Below are 23,492 nucleotides of genomic sequence, written 5' to 3'. Positions count from 1 at the left end.
GGATGAGCTTTGTCAGTCATTTTTTATTGAGAAAATAGTGACTGTTCCTACGTCTACCTGGAGAGTCTTTCTAACAATACCACATTTATTAATGGGAGCACAGATGGTTTTCTTGAATGGGAGGAGCAGCAAGAATATGGGCATGGATTACCTGTTTCTATAAAGAAGGTGAGAGCATGATTACTTTGCTGGGCCAACAACGATGAATTGTCCAAAGTGGCCATAAAGTTTGTTTTGGAGCTCCGAGACAGTTTCTTAGATAAAATTGTTCTGTGAATAGTTAGAAGTGAATAGACACTATACATTTAGAATTCTAGGACCCAATGCAGGGCCTTGGGTTTACAGCTTGCAAGGCATTTCTTTGCCTGGCTTTTAAGTGAAGCCTGATTTTAATTTGTACACAGTGCTTTTGCCTTATTTAAGAAAGAAGATAATAACTAGAACCCTAATTTGCTCAGAGCTGCATCTTACAACTGATTTTATTTACTTATAGGTCATAATTACATTTAGAAAGAGTTTTATGACATCAGCAATAAAATCAAATGAGTGTATAACTTTTCTAGTCATTTATTTCCTACAGATAATTTAATAGTCCAGACATTAAATTTGGATCATTCTTTCCCTTGAAAACAGAATGTTACTCTCAAAGAGTTGATTTTCACTGTTATAAGAGGTTGCACTCCTTTTTTGGTTGGCCTGCTAGCTTTATTTCTTGAACCTGTAGTAAATTTTGTATCTTCCTAGACTTGTTCCTGTGTTAGTTGCCCTGAAGTAAACATTCCTTCCAGGAGAGAATGTTTGCACTCCTTACAGGAGCAGCTTCTGTGGCTGGAGAGGATGAGTAACAAGACTTTGCATTTGTGCATCCATGCTGTGAACATAGTCCAGAATGATGGTTTGTTCCTGGATGATAAGGGGAGTCTAATTAAATGTGCCACACTTAACAAAATCACTGCATCTACTTAGAAAGAATCTGGGATTTAGAGACCAAAGATCAAACACCAAGGTCTGGTTCTCCTGCTGAAATATCCTGGCCAAATTATTTAATATACTGGATCCTCCATTTCTTATGTTGTTAAGTGGTGATGATAAAAATAACTGCTGACTATATTGCTGTGAGGATCAAATGAGATTTTAGTGTGAAAACATAATGTAAACTATAAAATACCAGACACATTAGTGATGACTCCTTGAAAGACTCATAAGAGTATATATGCTCATACAGAAAAGCAGATGATCCTATATCAGGGTAAAGCAGGCACAAAGTGCTTTTGTAAAAAGAGAATTTTCTGTGAAATACAAGTGGGTTGCATGTCCTCTCTTCCTTTATTTCTCTTCAACCAACAGTTTGTATTTAAACCTTACTTTCATTTAGCAGAGAATCTAATGCTTAGTATGATACATTTACCTGGAGTTTATCTGAAAGCTAATGTTCTAGTTTTATGTGACCATGTTCAAGCTACGTTGATACCCAAGTACATTATGTGGTTTTAGAGTTTAGTGTTTCTTATGGCTTTAAAGAGTTAATAAAACCTTAACTACTTAATAAACTGCTATGAAACAACTGTGACACATGTTTTTGGCATCAGATATACTGGGAAATAGGACTTTCTGCAGAAGTGTTTTAATTAGCACTGGGGCCAGGTTCTATCCTCTATTTCACCTTGATTTCTAATTCTGCAATGAGTCACAGAAACTGGTCAGCTTTACAGCCTAGAGCTTTGTGATTGGCTGCAAATGAGTCGGATTCCTGTTCTGTCTGGTTGTTAATACCATTGGCAAGTTTATGTAGATAAACAATAAAAACAGTGCCAAATTCATTTGAGGACAAACAACATATTATAGTTTGGCAAGCATCCTTTGTCCTTTCATGTAGACTTAGTTTTAGGCATAGAAAAAATATGACTCCTAATGCAAGATGAGAAAGTGTGTCAAGATGTTTGAGATATATTACCTAAAACAAATAGTAGTATACAATGTGAGGAAAGCTAAGAGCTGGTGAGAAATAATCATGTACAAAGAGCTGTTTACCTCACTGGAAAATGATCCTAATCAGGAATTTGCATTTCTTTAAAGCCTTTCTGTTAGTGATAATGTCTTTATCCCTATTTCTCAAAAGGCAATTATCACATAAAATGGTTTATAATAGAAGTGCTATTGCTCTCCTAGCATTCGGCGTGTAAGATTTTTTATTGGTATGCTTGTCTTTTTTTTTCTAAGCACCTGCAATTATATTTACATTCTGACAAAATATAGTAGAGGTGGCACTTAAATCTTCAAGTTCCTGTCTATGATCCTAAGCAATTTTACAGTCTTTTCAGCTTTGTTTTTTTGTAGCAATTTCCAGTGCAATTAGGGATAGAAGTATAACTTGTAAAGTTTCCACTAGGAGAATATATTTTATATTTTGGTGCTGGATAACATTACAATAACTTGCTTTACAATTAGTGTAGCAGATCTGGGATCAGCTCAGGATCAGAAGAACCTTAGTAGTGAAGCTGTAAGACTTTAGCTTTGAACGTGGGAAACATTCTGACTGTGTGAAGATAAAGAAGAAAGGTGGTGAAGTACTGGCATTTGTCAGAAATGTTGAGTGGATGGCAGACTGGGATGCTGATGATAGTGCAGTGAATTATGCAACAGATGACAATTTGTGAGGACTGGAAGAAGGAAGATTGCAAACATCACACAAATTGTCTTCCTGGTTCTAGATTAAAATATAGAACTGTGATTATTCTACCAAGAAAAGATAATGAAATACATATGAAATACACTAATTTGCATTCATCTAACAATCATACATTTACTAAGCCTCTCCATAGGGTCTCTGAAAGGTCTGGAATTTCCCCATATTTACAAGCTGAAAAGTTAGTGCTGCCAGTTTCATGGGTATAGGCAGAAGACACAGTCAGGACTCATCAGAGACAAGAACATTATTACTTATAGTACAACATGTAGGCTGAGCTTTCCATCCATGTCAGTTTCTCCTAAGTCCACTGGGAGCAACATAGAGGGCTCAGGTAGATGCTGCACACATAGTAGATTTGTGTTAGAGCTGAGAGATGTGAGCTTGGGGAGTCTATCACTTTTAGAGCAAGCTTGCTCTTTGTCCCAGGGAGAGATGTTACTTCATTCCTCAAGGATGCCCTCAGAAAAGGCCTGGATAGAGAGCAAAGAGTGGCCAGAGCCTCACATTCGTGGCATACCCAGTATGATTTCAGGGATGCTCCAGGTCCATGGTGGATAGCCTCTTCCAACACTAAGGAACTCATATCTTATAAACAATGTGTCTATTGTAACATGCATAACAACTATACATATATATTTGCAGTTTCAAAGCATTATTATTCCCTGTTTTTAGCAAATGAGGAAGTTGAGGCTCAATGTATTTGAATAAGAAGCTAAAATCACAAATAAATGACATGGCAGGCACTGCAACATAGCATTCTTAGTTCATAGCCTAATGCTACTACCATTAGCCAGTTTACCTCACTGCTAAAGAATTTTCAAGCCATGTTGGCTCCATGTTTTAGTGAGAGCTTTTCCATTATTTTATTTATTGCTGTCTACATTTCAGGAAATGAGCACGCCTTTCCTGAACTTGTTCATCTATTGCCGTCTTTTGATTCTGTCAGTCTACTGTGTTCCTACATCTTTTCTTCCTTTAGCTTAGAAAAATCTGTTTGTTTCTAAAGGCCTTTCACAAAGTTCTAGGAAATAGACTCAAAACAATGAAATTACCTGTTATCTTACAACTGTAGAATTGTAGAAATAAAATGTACATTAGACTCACAATTTAACCATCCCACCTTCCTTTTAGGAATAAAAAACAGAGGTCCAGAGAGCCTCAGTGAATTTCCACTCAAGGTCACAGGTCTTATTAGTAGAAAAGAGAAGACCAGAACCCATTTTTTTAATATCTAAAATTCAGCATTCCTGTCATTATACTACATTATATCATGAAAGAAAAAGAATTAAAGGATATTGGTAGAAGCTTACTACCTTCACATTATATGCTCTCAAGTTTGGTTTAGTAACAATAGGACTTCTGTTTTACATATACAAGATAATACTTAGCTATCAAAATAACAGAATTATAATTCCTTATAAGTCATGAGTTCCAAACTCAAATGCTCTTCTAAGGTCAGCAGGTAACATCAATGTGTGAAATAGCTGATGTGATCAATGGAAGGAATGGAGTCTATGGCAATCTAGAGAAAGCACAGCCATCTAGACACACTCTGATTTAACATTTCCTAAATACCACATGCCCCCCAAATCCATGTCTGCTGCTGGCTTTGACCTTCTTGCTGCCATTTTGCAATACCTTACCTGAATAGTGTGATTTTAAAAGATTTTTCTATATCCTTAAATGTGATTTTTGTCACATAGACTTTCAGAGCTAAATGGGATATTAATTATCAGCTTCTCTAACCCATCATTATGCTGAAATGGAAATAAAGAAGATTCAGTGACATGCTGAAGTCCACAAAGCTAGCTTGTCACACGAATTGTGACTAGAACTAGATTTGCATACTCCTAGTCCACTGTTTTTTCTACTTTATCTTGAAACTTTTTAAAAAAAGAGTATCCTATTTTGCAATGAAAGCAATGGGAAAATTAGATTTGACATGTAGCAGTGTATTTTGTACATGACTTCTGGAGAACCAATTAATAATTACTTATTGAGTACTGTATATTACCAAGTGACATGGGGCATACAAAGATATAGAATATTTTTGTTTATTTCTGTCTTCTCCAGTTGGGAAGTCAAAACTAATATAGGAGAATAACTAAATGCTATAATCTTTGGCATTGACTTTAAACATAATAAAACTTCAGAAAGAACAGAAAGTATTGGTGACTGAAAGCCTTAACTCTTCATATCCCAACAATTATTTTTAGTAGCATATTTTTAAAAACCCTCTTTCACGACCAAAGGAATACTATGATATTTGCTAGAAGGTGCCAGTACTAGAATTATGTGTGTGCAGGTATATGTGTGCTAGAGAGATACTGAATTGGAATCTTTGCTATTCGTTATTTATGTTAAATTGTAATTTTTGCCTATTGATATCTTAAATATCTCCTTGGCCCTATTTTGACGTTTATGGCAAGTAGGAAAATGGATACAAAAGGTATGCCAACTCAAGTTGTGCTGGAATGGAGAGAGATACCTACCCTCTGATGGAGGTGTTATTAGAAACACCAGTTAAAAAAATAATGCCACAACTATTACTCTCTATGCCTTTTGACTTATGTTTTCTTTTTACTGGTATTAAAATTCTGTTTTGGTACCCTGTCATGCTATAGTCAGCCCTACTCTAATAGTTACATCCTGGTAGAAAATTTCACTCCTATGCCTATTGTATTAGAGCTCTCCAGAGAAAAAGAAACAGTAGGGTATATATATGTAAAATATAGATATATATGATTTATTATGGGAATTATATCATTAGCATGTGATTATGGAGGCTGAGAAGTCCCACCATATGCTGTTTGCAAGCTGGAGAACCAGGAAAGCTGGTGTTGTAAGTCCAAGTCTGAAGGCCTTAGAACCAGGGATGTAAGTTCTAGAGTCAGAGTCCAAAGGCTTGAGAATGTCTAAGGGCAGCTCTCATGTTTAAGGGCAAAATAAGATGAACATTCCAACTCCAGAAGAAATAATTTGCCCTTCTTCTGCCTTTTTGCTTTGACTCCTTGATGGACTGAAGTTGCCTATCCATGTTAATGAGGATGGATCTTCTTTATTCAGTCTACCGATTCAAATGTAAATATTTTCTGGAAACACCCTTACAGACACACACAGTAATAATGTTTTCTAGCTATCTGGGCATCCCTTAGCTCAATCAAGTTGACACATAAAATTAATTATCACACCTGCTTTGCAACTTTGTTGGCATTCTTGGCAGATTTATCTCTTCTGTCTTTCTTTTTTGCATCTCATATGCTCAGCCTTATTACTCTGTCTGAAGAACTTTTCCTTCATAAATACCTTGAAATTAACCCTAATCTAGGGATCAGAAAACGTTTTCTGTAAAGGGTGAGATAGTAAATATTTTTGGCCTTGTGGGCCGTATGATCTCTGTCACAATTATTCATATCTTAGTGGCAAGGAAGCGGCCAGAAGCAATTGCTAAACAAGTTGGTTGGCTGTGTACCAATAAAGCTTTATTTGCAAAAATAAGTGATGGGCTGGATTAGGCCCAGACTGTGGTTTGCCAATCCCTGTTCTAATCCATTGCTATCTTATGGGGAGTGTTTATTCCAAGGGTTGAGCAAGATGATACAAGATTGTGTAGGAAGAAGCTTCTATGTATATTTTTTCTATATCTTCTCAATACAATGTGTATTTCAGTGTTAGTTTTATAGTGTATGTGATATGTTAATAAAGTAAAATAGGAATATAGTTTATAATAAGATAAATAATGTTAAGATAAGCAATAAGATAAATAACTTTACATATATTGGGGTAGCTGGTGAAAGTTTTTTTTAGTGATAGCAATATGCAAAAAAGATTAGAAAATTGAAGGCTCCTGCTCTACCTTTTCACACTTTTCACAAAGACTGTACATTTGGAATATATCATTCCTGTGCTTGCATAAGTGAAAGGAATTCTTAGTATAGGGAGCACTGAGTATGAGATGTGAAATAGTGAAAGGGTTCTAGAGAATATTAGAACCTTATTAATTCTCACTGTCTTTACTATTCTAACAGTTTTTGGGGAAACTGTCTCAGCTACTAAACATTTGACCATTAGTTCATTTATCCCTTTAGTAGTAATTATTTTCCCTTTGACAGTCACAAGAATATTCTGAATTACTGCTTTCTACATATTGTTAAAATAAATTCTTATTCTGTATAAGATACTATTCTCTAATTTTATTGATGGCTCAGACCATGTATTTTATATATTTTATAGCTTTTGTTAACCCTGCAGTGTCTGACAGTATGTTTGATATGCAAAGAGCAACATGCTCATAACTAAATAAAAAGTAAACAGCGTTGCCTGAAAGCCCTATTGGTCTCTATAGCGACCCTAGTTCAAGATGTTGGCCTATTGTCTGTACCAACACTTCCCAACCATTTTTTTTGAAAGTTATGATAGTTATGAGATTTTGTGTGTATTTTTTATCCATTCTCCCTAGCCCTCCTCCAAACAATCTACTCCTAAACGTGCCACTGGAAGTACTAATTTTAATGTTAACATGAATAAGAATTAATTGATTTTAAGAACTTTTTTGTTAATTCCATAAACCCATTTGATATAGTTTTAGTACCTTGGGGCTATTGTAAATCTAGAGCAGAATGTCTCTGCTTTCTAGTAGTGTACTTTTGTTCTTGTACTAAAGAAGTTGTATGAATTATCTGTGGCTGCTAAACATTTAAGTATGTATGCATTTAAAGAGAAAGTTGCAAATGTAAAATATAATAAAGACAGTTTTGCATTTTTGGTGTGGCCTTGTCAAGTTAGCGTTTGGATTAAGTTGATAACACAAAGCAAACTATGTTAGTATACTGTCTTGATCAGCTTTTCTTACTTGCATTTTGTGGCAGGTTGGCTGTCTCCACAAACACATTTGCAGAATTACTCTGATTTATTGTCAGAATATTTGAAACTCAAGTAGGCCTTTTGAACCTTTACAAGTGCTGTCAACATGTTAGCATAATTAGTCATTATTTGTTTCTCTGTTAAGAGCAGGATCCCTCAGATAAAAAAGTTACTCTCTTACTTTCCAGTAATTAATTGTAATCTTTCAGATAGCCAAAATTGTAAGTATAAATTCCCTCTTCCTAAGATGGAAAAATTCTTTTAAATTGTCTAAGGAAAATAATTTCAGATACTAAAATCTTATTCAGAGCATGCCTAAAAATGTCTCTATGAGTTTCCATCTGTACTTTCTTATTTCTCTTTTTGCTTTCCTTTCATGCTTACCAGTGGGTCTCAGTTTCTATTTGTATTGAAACAAACCAGACATTTAAACTTGAGGAGGCGTCTTGTGAAGTTGAAAAGACAAGGAGAGGAAAAGGATGAATCTTTACTGAGTGCTTAATTTATGTCAGGTGTTTCTTCAAGACCATTCTCCTGTGTGAAAAGCTTGTTTTTATGGGTCTTCACATGTTTATTGTCATTTATTTATGTATTTGATTTTTGGTTGACTGTGGGGCAGAATAAGTTAATAAAAAATACAGGTAGTATCTAGGTGGTCAAATGCCAATGTGCTATGGGTGTGTGTGTGTGTGTGTGTGTGTGTGTGAAGTGAGGGAGTCATCAGTGAGTGTATAGAGGAAGAATGGAGGAAGTCGTCAGGTATGTGATTGCTTTACAAAAATTGATGGTGACATGTGTGTCATTATTTGTAAGTGCCAGTGAATATCTTAGTGTGTTATCAGTTGTAATGACTTTATATTTGTGGCAGATATAAGTCATTCTATTTTTGTTTAAATAGATTGACTTTAACACATTAAGCTGAAACATGCATTGAGATACATACATAAAAATTCACTCAATATTTATACTGGATTAGATCAAGTGACTGGATTGAGGCTCTTCGGCTTGTTGGAGCATATGGACAAGTTGTGAGGCTAGAAAAGATGTATGGTGTTTTAAATTTCCTTCTAATTATAGAATCTTATCTACATCAATAAAAGTTTATATTTAACTTTATAAGAACTGTATGGTGAGAAAAATAATTGTACTCATCCATATATCTGTAAAACATAAATTAGATTTTGATAAAAAGTAAAGTGATTCTTTATAAAGTTCTGAATGTTAATGAAACAAAAATTCCCATCTGACTCTAACCATTTTCTATTCTTGTAGTATCTTTTTTAGTGATATAGGCTGATTTTTTTGGCACCCACATATAGCAAATAACTGTGAAACATTTCAAACCTCAAAGTGACACTAAAACTGTGAAGTATGAAATGGAAGTGCCAGAGCGTGTGAGACACATTGCATAGCACTGCTCAGTAATTCAGTGTGTGCATGCAAGAGAAATGACAACACCATTGCAAGATGCAACATGATTAATGCTACAAAAAATTAAATAAATATAAACAACCTTTATTCTCAAACACTCTCTCATGCCTTAAAGTTACCACTTTCTATGTTTAGCGGCCCTGCCCTAGTAATTACACCTCGTCCCATGCTGTGAGGAACAAAATGATACATGAATATTCTTCTTGCTATGTCAAGGTTACTAAATGGTTATAAGCAAGGACTGCGGCGTTTTAGGCTTCTCCCTGAATGCTTTTGTTTTCCCCCCAACACATGAAAAAAATTATTTTTGAACGTTACTTTGGTTTTTATTTCTGTCTGTCACCCGCCACTAATGACTGCTCCCTTCTCAGGTTTCCTCAGACAGTATCCCAGCTGGGGTTAAATGAATTCTTTCAGTTCTCAAAATATTATTGAGGGCCTATGTTAGAGTGATCCTATAAATGTACCTGTTTCTGAGCCTCAGTTTGTATATTTGTATGCCTCATTTTTGGGAAGCATGTAAAGAGGGATTTAGGGTTATGACTAAGTCTCCCATATTCTCCAGTTCAAATACGATGGGAAAGAAAGATAAATTCTACTAGAGTATCCCTGATGATATCCTTAGTGGACTCAGGAGTCCTGCCAGGTAAAACAGATGCTGATGAATTTATGTTCTTTTTGTTTTTCACAATAAAAATATTAACAATAGTAACTGTTCTCTATTTCTTGAGTGCTCAATACTTTCTATAAGTTGTTTGTAGCTTATTTGATACATCACAATCTAATTTATAATGCTCAGAAGTATCACTCACCAATTTTAAGAAAGAGGAAACAGAAGTTCAGAGAGGCTAAGTGACTTTCCCAAGGCAAGCGGTCAGGCAGCTGAGTCTACTGACTCAAGTGCCCATGCTCCTGACTTAAGTATATCACACTCTAATGGTTTGGTGCATTTCCTGAGAGAATAAATGTTTTTAATGAGTTGTTTTCAAAAATCCTTGTCCTGAAAGACATTTGCAAGAGGATAGTTACTACTAGAGGGTTTAGTCGGTGCTCAGTAGGTACCCAGCTGTGAGCTAAAAGAGAATAGTGCCGAAGCCATAAAGGTACCGAGAACAGCCTTCTTTTCACAGTGATGAGAGAGCCGGGAGACATGTGTGTATGTGTGGGGCGGTGATCTGATAGAGCTACATTTGAGGATATCAGGAGCTGCCCAGAGAAGAGAGTGAGAACGCAAAGGTGTTTAAGCTTGGAGAGAAATTACAAGGGGCCGGATTAATTGATGGACTAAAGATAGTTAAACTTCTGGAAGTCAGCTCTTAACAAAGCTCCATTTGGGCTATCTGTGAAGGAAAGGAGTATGTCAGAGCTGCTTAGATTAAGTTTTAAAATCTTTGTGTATGCCTGTATTTATGCCTATCTATCTATCTTGACAGGAAACACAGGATTTCTACGTCAGAGACAGACTGTGATTACTCAGAGCATCTTGCCTCAGTTTTCCTATGCCTCGGTCCTCTTTGGGGCAACACAATGAGGGCAGGTGTTATCTACATGAATAATGCAGTTAGTACCACAAAAAAGGAACACTGGATTTATGAATCTCAGAACTTAAGGAGGGCATTAGGCACATTTCCCCCTCCTCCACTGCAGGGAGAGAGAGGGAAAAGAAAGAGAAAGAGATAGAGGGAGAGACAGAAGGGGAGGGAAAGCAAGTGCTTTGTAAATACAAACACATCCAATCTGGAGATAAGTGGTGAACTAAAGGTCCCTAGGTCTATCATTCTTTGAAATGTAAGTAAATAAATGGCACAAGGGGAGGTGCCTCTAAATCTCCCTCAAGGTCTCTGTCTTTAACTTCCATGGCTTTTTTTTTTTTTTTTTGCCACTCAAACCCCTTTTAACCCAGGTGCCAGAATTCCTTGCTCACAAAGCTCTGACTCTACAGATATGTGAAAATATTCATGGAGAATTGTCTCCTGGACACTTGTTTTAACTTTTTTTTAGGGGGAAAATCAGGATTGGCTGACTAGGGATATATGCCTCTATCTTTCCATCAGATGGACTAGAGCCCAGTAAGCCTGAGCAAGGGCTCAGATTTGATAAAGGTATTGAACTGTAGCCATATCTGTTATTGTTGGAGAGGGTAACCCAGGGAAGATCAATCTAAACACATTTCTTCTGGGCAATTTTGCTAAGCCTCTGACCATAGTATTTACTTGGTAAAAATTCACCTTTCTCACTAGTGGATAATTGGTATTATTTTCTTTTTTGGGGAAGAGTGTGTACTATCTAATTTGGCAAGGACTTGAGGAGCACTTTTGTATCTTATAACTGACATGAGAGAAAATTGTTGATGGAGAAGTTTTGGTCATGGAAATATAAAGCACAATATAACTTTGCATTTTGTTTTCAGTATGTTGTGCTATTACTAAAAGTTTACATATTTGAGATAATATTTTCATATCATTTTGTCTTATGGCACTTATAGTCTTATACTGTATGACGTTATGTGTCTGCCTCATCTGTTGTATAGACCATAATATCATGTTATTAAAATTAATATCTTTATAATCATCAACATCACTAATTTTATTGAGTACTTACTATGTACCAGGCCTTTTGCTAAGGACTTTGCATGTATCATTTACACAATCCTTATGGCAATCTATCATCCTTATATACTTTTTTACAAAGGACGAAGCTGAGCTCAGATGCGATATAACTTGTTGGGGGTCATACCAGTGATAAATTGTAAAGTTCAAATTTATACTTACTTAAGTCTGTCTGCTCTCTTAACAACTTTTCTGAATTATCTCTCATAATTAATGCAATATATTTACCTGGAGGATAAGATTTAAATTCCTGAAATATATAAGTTAGCATAAAAGACATTGAATTGATTCTCATTACATTGTCTTTATTAGAGTTGTGCAAACTTCATCTTACTTTTCATTACTATCATGTTTTTAGATTTCTGAAAATAGTTATGTTTTTGTAGTACATTTTGCACTATTGCTACACACATTGAAGTTTCATGGTGAAGTTAAATTCCACTGACAAAACATGGATTAACTTTCAACTCTTCTACTAACATTGTAGAGAACTTTATATTCTTAAAAATTTAATTCAGCTCTGCCCTCAGTTCTTGGCTGAGTTTCATTCATTTATTCAGCAAACATTTATTGGGTGCCTAATATATGCTCGGCCAGTCACTGAGATATTTGTTCAATCGATGTTATGGGATTATGGGATTATGAAATATAAACTTTGCTATTATGGGATTATGAAATATAAACTTTGCTAAGTGGAGATAATGTTTCCTTTTTTTTCCCCATAACCTCCATGGTCCCTAGCACATGGCTAAAAAGAATAGTCAGTAACAACTTATTAGTTAAATGATCTTATTGAATTGAGGACAATAATTATTTACATGAAGGTAGAGTAGGAAAAAAATCTATATAATGAAGTACAAAGTATTCAGACAACTTGTCTAGCACAGATGTCTTTATTCCCCTTCCTTACATCAAATCTGAAATTCATTATATCTGTACCTAGTAAACACACTAATAAATTGTTTCATTTATCCAATTAATATTTATTGGGCTTCTGATTTATAAATACTATATGTGAGTTAGAAAGAGAATAAGAATGTTTCCGTTCTTAGAGAACTCATAACATACCAGGGGAAATTCATTCATGCAATAAGTATTTATTGAACGTCTATTATATGCCAGGCATTCTTCTTGACATTGATGATATAGTTGTGAATAAGTGAAGCTTATATTCTGCTAAGAGTAGATAGGCAAAATGCAATTAAGGAGCAAACAGATAAGATAATGACAAAACATGATAATCACAATGAAGGCAATAGAATGATTTAATAGATTAACTGTAGGGACATATTTTAGATGCAAATGCCATGAATGCCTGTCTTAGGAACTTATATATTTGATTTGAGATCTGAAGGACAAGAAGGACCAATGATGTGCTGGTAAATTTGTTCTGCAGGGGGCAAAAAAGCCTGATTTATGGCATGTCCTGACTTCCAGGGTATAAATATTCTCACCCTGGCTGATTTCAGGCTACCAGACATTTAATCTGGATTGCAAAATTCCTTATAATTAACAATCAACTCTTTTTTTTTTACTCTGAAATGACTTTTTTTTAATTATACTTTAAGTTCTAGGGTACATGTGCACAACGTGCAGGTTTGTTACATATGTATACATGTGCCATTAATGGGTGCAGCACAACAATCAACTCTTGAATACTGGTACAAATCAGCCCTGAGGAGAAACAGGCCTTGACTTATTCAAGGTCCTGAAGGGAAACATTGTGGCTGCAGTGTAATAGCAGATAAAATGATAGTAATGTGAAATCAGATGAGAGAGATAGGCATAAATCAGATAATGTATGGCCCTGTAGGTAATGGCAAAGAATTGATTTATTTAAGAGTGGTAGAAAGTCATTGAATGATTTAAAGACGAATGTTACGATCAGATTTCCATTTTTAAAAGATATGCAGGCCTCTCTTCTGTAGGATGAATAAACAGAGGACAGAGGGAAGACCAGAGAAAGTGATTTTTCAGTCTAGGAAAGAGATAATGATGGCTTAGATTGGGTTATTGTTCCACCTTTCCTTTCCCCCTCCACCTTGGTTTGGAGTATATTTTCTTGCTTCACTAAATTTGAGATTGACTCTATCTTGTTTTGGCTAATGGAGGATGAGAAGGCATGATGCAGACAATGACTTTAAATGTACATAGTAGTTTATCTTGTCTCTTACACTTTTTGATCTACCAAGAAAAGACCATGCCCCAGGTGGTGGCACCTATGTAGCCTGATCCATCTAAGCCAGCTGACTCATAGCCTGAAGCAGAACTGCTCTGGCTAACTCAAAGGACCATAAGCAAGAGACATCTAAACTTATAAACTGCATTAAAATGTCTCTTTAATGGACGAGTTCCATTAAATAGATTATGTTTGAGATACTAATCAATGCATACGTAAGTCTGAAATTTTGAGGAGAGATGTGGGCTGGAGAATAAAGTTTTGGAGTCTTTGGTGTATGAACAGTATTTAAAGCCATGGATGGAACTGGATGAAATTTCCTAAGGAATAAGTGAAGTTAACATAAACAAAAAGGCTTAAGACAGAGGCTTAAGACACTTCATTCATTGGAGGTCTGATAGAAGAGGTAGAGTCAGCAAAAGAGATTGACAATGAGAAGCAGCATCATAGGAGGAAATCTAGGAGAAATTTTTGGAATCTTTTCATAAAAGAAAATCATTATCATTGAGTGCTGCTGTGAAGGCTCAGCAAAAAGCTGACAAATACTTGTTCATTGGGTGTGCTACCATGGAAGTCATTGTATCTTTGATGAGAGCAGTTTCCACAGAGCAACCACTGTACAAGGTAGATTGGGAGTGTAGTGATGAAAAAATGGGGTGAGAAAGAGCAAACAATATATATAGACAACCAGTCTAAACATTTTGTTATGAAGTGTGGAGAAACTGAACAGTAGGAAGAGAAGGTTTGTATTTCAAGTGCTAGCTATGATTATGACTGCATTAAGTAGTAATCTAAGTTAAAAATCTTTCATTTGACCTTTTTCAATTCTTTTATCCATCTCACCTACTATTTAGCCCAAACCTTCACAACCGTTAGCAAATCTCAGCCCGCTTCCCTCTGTAAATGACCTTACCTCCTACTTCATAGAGAAAATAAAGGTCTTCATGGTGAACTCTCTGGAAACTTATTAATAGCCACCCCAAATCTTGTCTATGGTTTTAGAAGATGCTTCTTCAGGTATGAATTCTATCCCATTCTTTCTGTTTTCTGTCAGGAACCTATCTCATCTATTATGTATTATTTGCCCTCTTTTATGTCTCCATCTCTCCTTTCCTATTACCTATAAGCATACTAAAGTTTCTCTCATATTAAAAATATATTGACACTATAATTTACTTTCTCAAACTTTTGTTTCTGTGGTGATCATTTCATTGTTTTCTGTTTCTTCAAACAACATACCACCCGAAAAGGGAGTCTATATTTATTACCTCCAATAACATTATTCCTTCAACCCAAATAAATCTTGCTTCTACTTCCATTAAATTGTCCAGTGACCTCCCAATTACAAAAGCTGAAGGGTACATTTCATTCCTTGTTTTAAATTCATGAAATAATGAAAATAAAGTTTCATAGCACTGTATTTGGAATTATGTAATTATTTGTAGTTAATTTCATTCCTAAGAATGTTGACTTCATAATCTCCAGGTTCTTTTTTGCATTTCTAGTGCCTAGCAGACTGCCTGTCACATTGTAGGTATTCAATAAAGATTTGTTGAATGAATGATTGAATAAATGGATGGATGCATAAAAACACAATGGCTGTCCTCAAGAAACCGTCAGAGTTCACAGTCTAGTGAGGAATTGGCATTCTATATAACACACATGTGCTTGAAATTCCAACAGTAGAAAATTATATGACATCTACCCAGCCCACACACTAGAATGTGAAATGTAAGTAAATTGCAATCTGTCATTTTTGACTAATGAATCTGTCTATAAATTTGAAACTTTAAAATTTGTAAGTTTCATTATAATTCATATGAAATTAAATAAAATTTAAATAGTGGGTCTTAAAAAGAGAGAAAGGTGAGAAAACCATTTTATAATTATTCAGTGTACAAAATATAAAATCGCTCATTGTTTGAATGAAAACGATTTTACCAACCTGAAGCACTTTCATAGTAGTAAGTCTTTGTGTAGAAGAGATCTTAAAGCTCTTCTAGCCCAACTATTTTCACAACATAAAATCCCCTCTACAATGTTCTTCTGGAATTTTCTGCTAACAGATATCTGTGATGAGGAATACACTCCCTTTTCTGACACTGAATTTCCAATTTGTTTGAGCTTTTAATTCTAGAAAACTAGTTTCCAATAACACATTGGTTCAGTTTAACTATTTAACATAGATGATTTTTTACAACCTGAAATAGAGATGCTGCTTTTTTTTTCTTTTTTTTTTTTTTTGTGGAAGGAGGGGGAGAAATAGGGATTCTTTATGAAGGTCAGGAGAGCAGTGGGAATTAGTGGAAGGAAGTATGTATATAGTATCTACGGTATCCAAGAAAGTAATGGAAAGAAATTAATCCATGGCACTGGCAAACATAAAAGTGATGCTGAAAAATCTATGTAACTGAATAAGAGGTATTAAATGTTTTATTTATTGATTCTTATAACAAATGTTTATTAAATGTGCTGGGTATTATAAGGAAGTGCTGAGGATTCAGGGGAAATAAGTCCCAGTCCACATGATCAGAGAGTTTACAGATTAGTAAAGGGATGGTGGGCCAACCAAACAATGAGTGCTGCAAATTGTTTCAATGTTAAGATAGATTAGAGAATATCCCTTGTGCTGAGTCTTGAAATGACTAGCAAAATGGGGAACAATTAAATTAACAAGTTGACTTATAAGGTAGATATAAGACATTGCTCCTAAGAATTAAATAATATACATTATTTTCAGACAAATATGGAGCATTATGAAAACTGACTACACAATGGTATATAAAGTAGAAGTCAACAAATTTCAAACAATTAGAATTATACAAAACCTGTTCTCTGACTACTGTGATGTTAAATTAGAAAACAATAACAATGATAATTTAAAATTCCATAATTTGGAAATGAAAGATTATTTATGGAAAGTATGGAGGACGGGTTAGAGTTTCATGGTTGGATGCAGGAATCCAAGTGGAGAAGCTGCTAATGTACCACATGAAAGATGATAAGGGTCTGAATTGAGAGAGTATGAGTGGGAAAGGATGGAAGGGATTTAATGACTCTATTAGGGGATTGAGGGAGAGTGAATAGTGGAGATGACTTTCAGGCATATGGATGGACAGTAGTGTCATTATGTGTGAGAGGGACATGTTGATTGAGATAGAGATAGTTGGCTATTCAAATTTGGATCTCAAGAGTGGTCTAAGCAAGATATACGGATTTGTGCGCATTGAAGTGCTAAATATATCCAAGGTCATGGACCATATCATTCAAGTAAAGGGTTAGAAGGTAGCCAAGGAAAGAAATAACTTTGGGGAACACACAATAGCTGGAGGTGGTCAAAGCAAAATGAGCCCATGAAGGAGAAAGGCAAAATTGTCAGAAGTGAATGAAATTGAATGGATGATTGATTTCAGGTGAACAAATGATTGAGCTCAGGTGAATGAATAATTCCAGCTGGACTTTGAGGAGCACTTAGTAAGTAGTGTTAGAGACTAGAGTCTTTTGGTTGAGAGTTTTTGTTGTTATTTTTCTTTTTTGCCTGTCAGCTCATACCTAAATTGGCAGTTTTAATGCCTTACATTCCTTTTGCTTAACTTCACTGTAAAACCTCTAAGAATTCATCACTTTACCTCTGTTTTTTTGCCCTGGTCTCCCTTTTGGTCTCTCTTTGAATAAGTATTCTAATCAGAAGTTATTTATAATTTATATTTCAGAACTGAAATTCTAGTTTGGTGGAATTGGTTTAGCTACTAGATTTTACATAAGCAATAGTTAGAAATTCAGAGATGTTATAATTGGCCTAAAGTCACACACTAAGTCTCATTTGCCATCTAAAGGTTTATCTGCAGCAATGTTAGATTTTCATATGTTTTAATTGCCTTTTTAGAGATCTCCTTTAACTCTATATACTAGTTTTTAAAGAGTGTATCTGCATTTATTTTGTATGTTGGATGCAGTCCTAATATGACTTAGCTAAATGGTCTATAGAGGGCTTTTAGTTTAGCACTTAAATGGATTATACCCAAAGTATTTAACAGTTTTTTTCCTGTAAAATAGACATATCTTTTTCTTAATTATTGTATTAACACAAGCTTATTATAAAGATTTAAAAAATACATACATATACAGGATTGAAAGGGAAAGTGCTAACAATACTACATTTTCCACTTCCTTCCAAAGATAGATACTGTTGATGGTCTTAGTTTGGTGTAAATATTAGACAAGAAAGGTTGCACTGTGTTGAGTAACAAATGAACCCTAGATTCTCTGTCACTTCATGTTTCATAAAGACTTATTTTCCCCCTACATCAATTACAGTGTGATAAACAGTTTACCTTATAGCTCTGCCATTTGGTGCACAGGCTTCCTGGGGCACTGTGGCAGGGAAAGAGTGGGCTTCGGCCCAGGTCTGGTAGTGGCTCACACCTCATGTACTCACATCTCATTGGTCGGAGTCTAATTACATGTCCTCAAAGTAATTTTAAAGGGGTATGGAAAATATAGGGGAGCACATGGATAATTTGGTGAGTACTAATTGTCTCTGCTGTAGTATACATTCTTCCATATCTTTCCTGTGCATTTGCAAATAAATAAACCAAGATACACATATATGTATGTTTTATGCATAGATGTGTATTTTTACAAACGTGAATTCCTCATTAGTGAAAATTTATTTTCATAATGTTGCTTTCAAAATAATATTACCCTTAAATAATACCTTCACTTGTGAACTTCATCATATCCTTCCTAGGTATGCAGTGAACCTGTTCCCTGCTCATGTATTCAATTCTAAGTGTATTCAGATGTGAGTATCTGTAATCTCTTGATCTATATTGGCTCCTTTCCTATCTGACTTGAAAACCTCCTGCCTTGAAAAATAAAACAACAACAAAAATTTCACTAAATCCTAATGCTTTCTTTAGCTTCTATGATTGTCTTTCTTTCATTGCAAGGTTAATTTCTTTACCATTGCTGTAAAATTTCACTCTTTATATCTCCAGATTGCACTTTTCATCACCTTTGCCCCATCCTTTTCCTCCTTCACTTTTCTGCAGTGATTTTCACTGTTATGCTGTCCATTGAAGGTAGCAATAGTGCTTTATTAACCATTATATTCTACACTGCTCCCCTCCCAGGAGTTAGCATAGCAATTTTTACTAAGTAGATACTCTATAAATAAGTACAATAAACAAACAGGCATATTGAGCATCAGAGTGATTAAGAATTCAGGTTCCAGGGGCTATCTGCCTGGGTTTGAATATAATCTCTACCTATTGCTAATAGTCTAATCTTGGGGAAAATAATCACACCTCTGCTTTCATTTCCTCATCTGTAAAATGGAGATAGTAATAGTACTTAATCTATGGGATGTCTCTAAGAATAAAACATGATAATCCATATATAGCAATTAGCACACTTGGCATATGGCAAATATTTTAATGTTTCTATTTTTAAGACTCAAACTTAAAAATTCTCCTTTACCTTAATATGATATCACTTAACATACCACGTGTCTTTATATAAAGTGTGTCCTGTGAGCTTTATAGTTACCTTCTGAAGTAAACAAGCCAGAAATTACCCACTTTTACTGATGAATCCCCTGAAGCCCCACAAGTTCCAGAGGGCAGTGTAGAGCACAGTGAAAAAGAATGGAGTCCTGGCTCTGTACCTTCCAGGTTAAAGGATCCTGGGAAAGTTGCTTCTCTGAGTAAACGGACTAATCACAGTACTTTACAAAAACAAAAACAAAAACAGAACAAAACTGTTGAAGCTTACATGAGATAATTCACAAGAAATGCTAACCAATACTGGTACCTTATAAATACAGCCTTTGCTCAGTATCCTTGGGGAACTGGTTGCAGGACTTCCCCTACCTCCATCATTCCGAGATCCGAGAATGCCCAAGTCCCTGATAAGATGTGTAGTATATATTTGCACATAATCTATGCACATTTTCCCATATATTTTATTTTTTAAAATTTATTTACTTTTTCTATACGTTATTGGGGTACTGGTGGTATTTGGTTACAGGTTAAGTTCTTTAGTGGTGATTTGTGAGATTTTGGTGCACCCATCACCCGAGCAGTATACACTGCACCCTATTTGTAGTCTTTTATCCCTCATCCCCCTCCCACCTTTCCCCCCAAGTCCCCAAAGTCCATTGTATCATTCTTACACCTTTGCATCCACATGTCTTAGCTCCCACATATCAGTGAGAACATATGATGTTTGGTTTTCCTTTCCTGAGTTACTTCTCTTAGAATAATAGTCTCCAATCTCATCCAGGTTGCTGCAAATGCCGTTAATTCATTTCTTTTTACGGCTGAGTAATATTCCATTGTGTGTGTATATATATATATATATGCATACACCAGTTTCTTTATCCACTCATTGATTAATTCATTACAACCTGAAATAGAGATGCTGCTTTTTTTTTTCTTTACTACAGAATTTCTATACTACAGCAGAGACAATTAGTACTACAATTGCGAATTGTGCTGCTATAAACATGCATGTGCAAGTATCTTTTTTGTATGATGACTTCTTTTCCTTTGGGTAGATAGCCAGTAGTGAGATTGCTGGATCAAACTGTAGTTCTACTTTTAGTTCTTTAAGGAATCCCCACACTGTTTTCCATACTGGCTGTACTAGTTTACATTCCCACTAGCAGTGTAGAAGTGTTCCCTGATCACTGCATCCATGCCAACATCTGCTGTTTTTAATTTTTTGATTATGGCTGTTCTTGCACATTGTGGTTTTGATTTGCATTTCCCTGATCATTAGTGATGTTGAGCATTTTTTTATATGTTTGTTGGGCATTTGTATATCTTCTTTTGAGAATTGTCTATTCAGGTCCTTAGCCCATTTTTTGATGGGATTTTGTGCTTTTTTCTTATTGATTTGTTTGAGTTTGTTGCAGATTCCGGATATTAGTCCTTTGTCAGATGCATAGATTGTGAAGATTTTCTCCCACTCTGTGGGTTGTCTGTTTACTCTGCTGACTGTTCCTTTTGCTGTGCAAAAGTTCTTTAGTTAATTAAGTCCCAAATATTTGTCTTTTTTTAATTTTTATTTTTTATTGTTATACTTTAAGTTCTAGGGTACATGTGCAGAATGTGCAGGTTTATTACATAGATATACATGTGCCATGGTGGTTTGCTGCACCTGTAAACCCGTCATCTACATTATTTCTCCTAATGTTCTCCCACCCCCCACAGGCCCCAGAGTGTGATGTTCCCCTCCCTGTGTCCATGTGTTCTTAGTGTTCAACTCCCACTTATGAGTGAGAACATGCAGTGTTTGGTTTTCTGTTCCTGTGTTAATTTGCTGCAGATGATGTTTTCCAGCTTCATCCATGTCCCTACAAAGGACATGAACTCATTCCTTTTTCTGGCTGCATAGTATTCCATGGTGTATATGTACCACACTTTCTTTATCCAGTCTATCACTGATGGGCATTTGGGTTGGTTCCAAGTCTTTGCTATTGTGAACAGTGTCATAATAAACATACATGTGCGTGTGTCCTTATCTTTGCTTTTATTGCATTTGCTTTTGGGTTCTTGGTCATGAAATCCTTGCCTAAGCCAATGTCTAGAAGGGTTTTTCCACTGTTATATTCTAGAATTTTTATAGTTTCAGGTCTTAGATTTAAGCCCTTCATCCACCTTGAGTTGATTTTTGTATAACGTGAAAGATGAGGATCCAGTTTTATTCTCCTAAATGTGGCTAGCCAATTATCCCAGCACCATTTGTTGAAAAGGGTGTCCTTTCCCCACTTTGTTTTTGTTTGCTTTGTTGAAGATCAGATGGCTGTAAATATTAGGGTTTATTTCTGGGTTCTCTCTTCTGTTCCATTGGTTTATATGCCTATTTTTATACCAGTACCATGCTGTTTTGGTGACTATGGCCTTATAGTGTAGTTTGAAATCAGGTAGTCTGATGCCTCCAGATTTGTTCTTTTTGCTTAGTCTTGCTTTGGTTATGCAGGCTCTTTTTGGTTCCATATAAATTTTAGAATTATTTTTTTTTTTTTTTTTTTTTTTTTGAGACGGAGTCTCGCTCTGTCCCCCAGGCTGGAGTGCAGTGGCGCGATCTCGGCTCACTGCAAGCTCCGCCTCCTGGGTTCACGCCATTCTCCTGCCTCAGCCTCTCCGAGTAGCTGGGACTACAGGCGCCCGCCACCACGCCCGGCTAATTTTTTTTGTATTTTTAGTAGAGACGGGGTTTCACCGTGGTCTCGATCTCCTGACCTCGTGATCCGCCCGCCTCGGCCTCCCAAAGTGCTGGGATTACAAGCGTGAGCCACCGCGCCCGGCTTAGAATTATTTTTTAAAAAATTCTGTGAAGAATGATGGTGGTAGTTTGATGGGGATTGTGTTGTATTTGTAGATTGCTTTTGGCAGTACGGTCATTTTCACAATATTGATTCTACCCATCCATGAGCATGGCATGTGTTTCCATTTTTTGTGTCATGTATGATTTCTTTCAGCAGTGTTTTGTAGTTTTCCTTGTAGAAATCTTTTGCCTCCTTGGTTAGGTATATTCCTAAGTATTTTATTTTTTGTTTGCAGCTATTGTAAAAGGGGTTGAGTTTTTGATTTGATTTTCTGCTTGGGCTCTGTTGGTGTATGGAAGAGCTACTGATTTGTGTACATTAATCCTGTATCCGGAAACTTTGCTGAATTTTTTTTTATCAGTTCTAGGAACTTTCTGGAGGAGTCTTTAGAGTTTTCAAGGTAAATGAAAGTATCTTCAGCAAACAGTGACAGTTTGACTTCCTCTTTAGAGATTTGGTTGCCCTTTATTTCTTTCTCTTGTCTGATTGCTCTGGCTAGGACTTCCAGTATTACATTGAAGAAGAATGGTAAGAGTGGGCATTCTTGTTTTGTTCCAGTTCTCAGAGGGAATGCTTTCAACTTTTCCCCATTCAGTATTATGTCGGCTGTGGGTTTGTCATAGATGGCTTTTATTACATTGAGGTATGTCCCTTGTATGCTGATTTTTCTGGGAGTTTTAATCATAAAGAGGTGCTGGATTTCATCAAATGCTTTTTCTGCATCTATTGAGATGATCATGTGATTTTGTTTTTAATTCTGTGTATGTGGTGTATCACATTTATTGACTTGCATATGTTAAACCATCCCTGCATCCCTGGTATGAAGCCCACTTGATCATGGTGGATTATCTTTTAGATACGTTGTTGGATTCAGTTAGCTAGTATTTTGTTAAGGATTTTAGCATCTATGTTCATCAGGGATATCAGTCTGTAGTTTTCTTTTTAGTTATGTCCTTTCCTGGTTTTGTTAGTAGGGTGATGCTGGCTTCATAGAATGAATTAGGGTTCCCTCTTTCTCTGTCTTGTGGAGTAGTGTCAAAATGATTGGCATCAATTTCTTCTCGTATACTTTAAATCATCTCTAGATTACTTATAATACAAAATGCTATGTAAACTATGCAAATAGCTTTCATACTATATTGTTTTTAAATTTATATTATTTTATTGTATTTTTAAATTTTTTTTTCTGAATATTGTCAATCTGTGGTTGGTTGAATCTGCAGATGCAGAACCCAAGGACACCAAAGGCCGACTGTAGTTAATCAATATTAATATTCTGTTTTCCATTTCTACAAAAATTTTATGTTCTCTGAACGTACATTTTGAATATACATTACATAATTCAGTCTAGTATGCTCTTCTTTTTGATGACATTGAGATCCAACT

At 35.6% G+C, this 23,492-nt stretch overlaps 1 protein-coding gene across 1 annotated transcript in view; it reads left to right on the top strand.

Annotated features, from left to right (window-relative positions):
* IQCM (IQ motif containing M) overlaps positions 1-23,492 on the top strand; it is a 483,244-nt gene that overhangs the window by 114,031 nt on the left and 345,721 nt on the right. The gene's annotated exons all lie outside the window — the stretch shown is intronic.

Source organism: Hylobates moloch, unplaced genomic scaffold (genome assembly GCF_009828535.3).
Source record: "Hylobates moloch isolate HMO894 unplaced genomic scaffold, HMol_V3 SCAFFOLD_3, whole genome shotgun sequence".
NCBI classification, from domain to species: Eukaryota; Metazoa; Chordata; class Mammalia; order Primates; family Hylobatidae; genus Hylobates; species Hylobates moloch.
This window is presented reverse-complemented; position numbering and strand designations above follow the sequence as displayed.